The following is a 5918-nucleotide window of genomic DNA, read 5'->3' as shown; positions in this document are numbered from 1 at the left end:
TCCAAAGGGTGTTAGAAGCTTGAAGCTAAGGGTACAAATTTAGAGGATTAGATTACTGGGTTACCTGCCCGTTTATCTAGCGGTAGGCCTTTTCTTGCTGGGGGCGCATTAGCGCATCCGGCAGCAAAGAAGAAAGTCCTTCCGCCCAACGGGTGGTCGTAGATCACCAAAACAAGCAAGCAACCCAGGGAATAACAGGAGATTACGGTGGGTCTGGTCTATCTTCAAATCATTCTATGGAAATGCAGTGAGGCGATTGACCTGACCGCCGACAGGCCTACTTTCTTCAAGATACGAAATGAGCCACTCCCACGGTACAATGTGATTGTAGCCAGAGGTGGGAACCTATCCTACGTGGTCGATGTGTTACCAGTGCTGTGATTGCCAGGAGGGGGTTATCAGGGGTTTACTGGGTGACATATGGACGCATATGAGGATCGGCAAGCTTCTAATCACGGCTAGGGTTAGCATCGCTGCATAGTCGATGCCATTTCCGAGATGAGGGATACAACCTAATGCATCATAGTAGCATTTACCAGACTTAGTTTGTATTGTTAGGTGGATAATAAATAAATGAACTGAATTGCGAGCATCATGGACTATGTGTTTAATTTCCACAATCATGCATAATAAATTATTACTGCTATTGACTTGCTTAGATGTGCTTGACCCCACCCCTCACTTAGCGAGTTGGAAAGCTCAACCCACATATACGCCCCATTTTAGATGATGATGCAAGTACCATGGTGCCAATGGCGGGTGACCCAGTATCTTCTGGGTCGGAGTATAGTGTGAGTAACTGGTGGATGCCAAATGCGGAGGAGCACAATCAGGACTGTGCTTGTGACCACTGTGCTTACGTTGCGCCGTGAGATCGTACATCATACTTGATACTTTTGGATATAACTGTGGATTATATATTTTGAGATTTTATTATATGTCAAGGATGAATGTAACAAAATAACTCGGTTATTTCTATTATATTATCATTAGATGTTTCCCTATCTTATTTATGATTTTTCTAGTATACTCTGATTCCGCTGCTTATGTTGGTTTGTGATGTGGGATTGTGAAAATGTTAAGGTACTACTATTAGAGATCTTGGTAGGTTTGTAAGATAGGTACGTGTCTTACTCACACTGCCAGTATTCCTAATGGTAAGTTGGGTCTACTGGAAATGGGGTGTGACACATTCCCCATATGGCAAACAGTATAGGGCACAGACTCGATCTTAGCTCAATGGTGGGTACGTGTGGGATTGGTGCATGGTTTTTGCATTTGAGGCATCATCGAACGAAATTCATTGCATCTTGCTACATTCTAGGCCAGTAGAGCCCCTAGCGAAGAGTCTTCTATGCCAATGCTTGTCCTTCCATATGTGCACCAATATTCCTTTGTGCACCTCCTGCATGGACTGCTTTGCACTTTTTGGTCCAGAGACCAATCTCTTGCACAATATTCCCTCGTGCAGTGTGTAGTTGGTGGCTCTTCTTTTTGTGTTTCGAGCTTCGGGTTGGTCATCTAGTTGCTGGTCATCCTGGAGGTATTCTATGATGGGGTCCATCCAACTTTTTTCCTCTGGCAACACTGTAGTGCAGCTGACAGTATTTTTAGAATAGGAGGGCTTTTTAAGCTGTTCGAGGTATACAGTGGTCCCTAGTTCTTCACAGTTTCTTGAAGCCAGTCTTGAGAGCAAGTCAGCACAAGCATTTTCTATCCAAGGTGCTTGAAGCAAGGTGAACATCATGAACTGAAGGATAAGGTCCTTGACTTCTGCTAGATATCTGATGATTCTATCTTCCTTTGCCTCATATTGCCCATTTATCTGGTTGACCACTAGCTGGGAGTCACTGTGGTCTGCTAGGTCTTACACCAGCATGGATTTGGCTAACTTTTAGCCTAGTAATTAGAGCTTCATACTTTGCCTCATTACAGGTAGCTTCGAAAGCGAATCTTAGGGTGAGTTGGATCTTAAATCCCTCTAGACTGACTAGGATTAGTCCGGCTTTGCTTGACCCATCAACATGTAACATCCATCTGTTGCTCAGCTTAGATGCCTCTAACTTTTCTTCTTCTGGAGTCAAGGTGCATTCCACAATGAAGTCGGCCAGGGCCTGACTTTTGATGGTTGTTCAGGGTAGATAAGTAATATCATGTTCTTCCAACTCGACTGACCATGCTACCATATGCCCCGATACCTCTGGGTTGTGCAAAACCTTTTTCAATGGTTGTCTGGTCAACACGAACACTTGGTGTGCCTAGAAATATAGCCTCAACTTTATTGTTGCCATCATTACTACCAGTGCCAACTTTTCAATTTTGGAGTATCTTGTTTCAACATCTAAGAGGATGTGGCTGATGAGCACATTTATGTGTAAAATCTTAGGATATAAGCATGCATTTTTACATACGTAGAATAGAGATATCTTGGGTCTTACTCTCTTTTTGCAGGTTTTGTATTTTAAAGGCCTTAGGGACTATCGGACATCATATCTCCAATTTTACATGTAAAGAGGTCCTGTTTCTTTTCATAGCTGCGAAGAGGACAAAATTCTGAGCAAGATGGACGTGTTGTATTAAAAGTACACATTCGTTTTGGCACCCATATAAGTGATTATTCTTTCCGAGCTAGAAAAAGAATAATGGACCAGAATAGAACCGAGATGCAGGCCCAACCCTTCTGTAGTTGTCCCAGGGGTACAAAAGAATATTCTAGATGCCAACAAAGAAGGAAGGACCCACTTGGGCGATACACTCTCTCTCATCCCCTTGTGTTGAAGATTTTCTCTCTTTTTGGGAGATTTTATGAAGATTTTCTCTCTCCTATTCCTCCACTTAAAGAAGGGCATGGACAACATTTCCACAAAAAAAAAAAAAAAAAAAAAAAATAGAAGATTCAGGAAAAAGAAGAAATCGTCCAAGGGGTTGTGCACAAGATAGAAGAGAGAGAAAAGAAATAAAGAGAAACATAATAGTAAAAAAAGGGAGCAATTCATTGGAATCCTCTCCTTTCTCTCCTACGACTCTCTCCCTTTCTCTCTTCTTTCTCCTCCACCTCATCAAAACCTAAATCATCGGACTCTCTCCCCCATCTCCTTTTCTCTCTTCTCTCTCATCCACATCATCACCTTAGATCTAAAAAGAAAACCAATTAGGAAACCTAAATCGTAGGGGACTCTCCTCTCTTCTACGATTCTCTCCCTTTCTCTCTTCTCTCTCCTCCACCTTATCACAACCAATTCATTGGACTCCCTCTCCCCTATTGTATGATTTTTATTTATAGGGAACAGGGGAGAGGGAGTCTAACGAATTGGTTGTGATGATGTGGAGGAGAGAGAAGAGAGAAAAGGAGATAGGGGAGAGAGTCCAACGATTTAGGTTTTGATGAGGTGGAGAAGAGAGGGCGCACTTCTCTTTTAAGGTTTTTTTTTTTCTTTTCTCTATTCTTTCTCTAGGTTTTCTCTAGTTCTTCTTCTTACTTTTTGGTTTAAGCACTTATGTAATGGATGTTTATTTAATGAATGCAAGTTTTTATGTTTATTGTTCATAGTATTTAGTTGTACTTGTACTTTTACTTTATAGTTCTAGGCTTAGTTCTAAGTGACAAGAACCAAGTGTGGAGTAGAAGTTTTCAAGTTTAGATTTGTCTTCTTTAGGCCTAGCAATTTCAAATTTGGTTTATTTCAGATATGGTTTTTAGGGCTGGTAGTATTTCAAATCAAACAACAAATAACAAGGTTTAAATAAAGTACGGAAGTTCAGGTAGGTAGGCTCTTTATAAGTCTTCTCATCCCCCCTTTCATTCCCTCTTTTTGCTACCCATTCATTCTTAACTTAGGTTTTTAATTTCAATTTTCCTTTATTGTTTTCCCTTTCCCCCAAGGTTCTTGGCTAGACGATGCACTGGCTTTGCCCCTCCTAGCCATAAAACTATCCTTTTATTGCCTTTACTTTCAATTATTTACCCTGCCTCCCTTTCCCTAAAGCTAAGTAGTGAAGCCCTTGTAAGAGTTACTTTAGTCAAGTAGGGAAGCTTGCATTATTTGCAGTGCATTCCTCGGGCTATGTAGAGAAGCTTACTTGTGTGCCTCTCTCTAGCTTTCTTCCCTTTTAGTTGCACTTTTATTATTAATTTCAGCACTTTTACTTTATTGCTTTTTATTTTAGCACTTTTACTTTCATTTATTTACTTTTTATCTGTGTGGTTTGAAGTATTTAAATTCCTGGGTGTGTTGGTTAGGACGCTTTTAGATGCATTTGTTTTAGGGCGGTAGTTAGAAGTAGATCACCATAATTAATTGATACACTTTCATGTTACTAAAAGAAGCCAAAAATAAAGTGGCTGCACTCCTTATGTTTGGCCCGTTGCTACATATATCCGTACGCTTGTGGTTACTTTTAAATCTCAAACAAGTTTTAGCACAATTTTCATGGAGATAGTTCTATGTTATTTTTTGCTTTCTTTTGGTAAATCGGAGTGTTTTATTTTCTTTTTATTTCATCATTTATTGAATTCCAGAGAAGAACAACTTGTAATAATAGTTGTATCAGTGGATGTTGCCAAGCCTATAGTATGGTAAAGGTAGGTTCCACCCTATAGCAGTACCTCAGGAATTGAGCAACCCCAGATCCTCGGTAAGCTCACACACAAAAAAAAAAATTCAATTCTTTTGTGCTTGTCTTATTCTAGCTGTAGGTAGTGTTTTGTTGCATGAGTGCTAGGTAGGTATGTAATACTGAGAATCATTTAGAAAGAAGAGATCCAACAAGTAGTGCCCCTATACATATACTCTCATCAATACCTTTCACTATACGAGACCAATAGGAAAACCCTCCACCTAAATCTCTAAAAGATAGGTTCTACCCTGCTAGAGTAGCTCAACCTTCCTATAGCAATAATTTTGAGCTCAAATCTCAGTACATCACTATGTTGCCCCACTTCCATGGGTGACCTTTAAGGATGCATACCTATTTCTAAGGGAATTTGAAGAGGTATGTGTTTTAATTAAGATCTAACAGCTTTCTAATAATACTATTAAGCTTAGGTTCATCACTTTTGCATTAAAAGTCCAAGCTAAGAAGTGGTTGTATGGGTTACCCACAAACTCCATAACCACATGGGAATAGTTCACAGTTGTCTTCCTCAAGAAGATTTTCCCAACTCACAAGACTAATAAGCTTCGAAGTGATATCCTTCAGTTTAGGCAAAAGCTTAGTGAGTCATTTTCTAAACTTATGGAGAGATTCAAGGATCTACCCTAGGAATGCCCTCAACATGGCCTAGACTTATGGCATTTATGCCAAATAATCTATGAGGGTATTGATTCCTAAATCTTCCCCATCTATTACTCCTGTTAACTCTCCTTCTGTTGAGGACACAAGTGTGCCTCTTGTTCCAGGTTCGTTTGATGAACCTAAAGCAACTAAAGATGATTTGGTTGAGGAAACCAAGTATGATTCTTCTGAAAAAGAGCAAATTCCTAATAGTCCTTATGTTCCCCTGTCCCTTTTCCGAATCGCTTGGTAAACAAAAAGAAGACTGCTTCACTCCTTGACCTTTTCTTCATCTCCGATGAATCACCCGCTCACTTCTACTTTAGCTTCAGTACCTAAGGAGAAGTGAGGATTGGGGGGGGGGCTGAGTATGGGTATGCTCAGTGAGGGCTGGAGGATTACAAGCACATAAACATGCAAAATCAGTAGATTAATAATATATATATCACAACATTGCATCATATGTCTACATATTATCAATTCAATTAACATATTGCATCTCAAATGAATATCATTAACTCACTTATCACACTGCATATCCAATCCATATCAATCAACTCAAATTCTGTATCCACATGGTTCATTTATTAATATAATTTCATTCTAATTACTAGGTCTCATCCTATAGATTAAGTGCTATAAGC

General features: G+C 39.8%; 1 non-coding gene across 1 annotated transcript; it reads right to left on the bottom strand.

Moving 5' to 3' along the window:
• Positions 1-5175: 5175 nt before the first annotated feature.
• On the bottom strand, positions 5176-5282 carry LOC122070048. The gene has a single exon (XR_006137647.1). It is a non-coding gene; the product is annotated as a small nucleolar RNA R71 (small nucleolar RNA).
• Between the last annotated feature and the right edge of the window lie 636 nt (positions 5283-5918).

Source organism: Macadamia integrifolia, unplaced genomic scaffold (assembly GCF_013358625.1).
Source record: "Macadamia integrifolia cultivar HAES 741 unplaced genomic scaffold, SCU_Mint_v3 scaffold813, whole genome shotgun sequence".
Classification (NCBI taxonomy): domain Eukaryota; kingdom Viridiplantae; phylum Streptophyta; class Magnoliopsida; order Proteales; family Proteaceae; genus Macadamia; species Macadamia integrifolia.
This window is presented reverse-complemented; position numbering and strand designations above follow the sequence as displayed.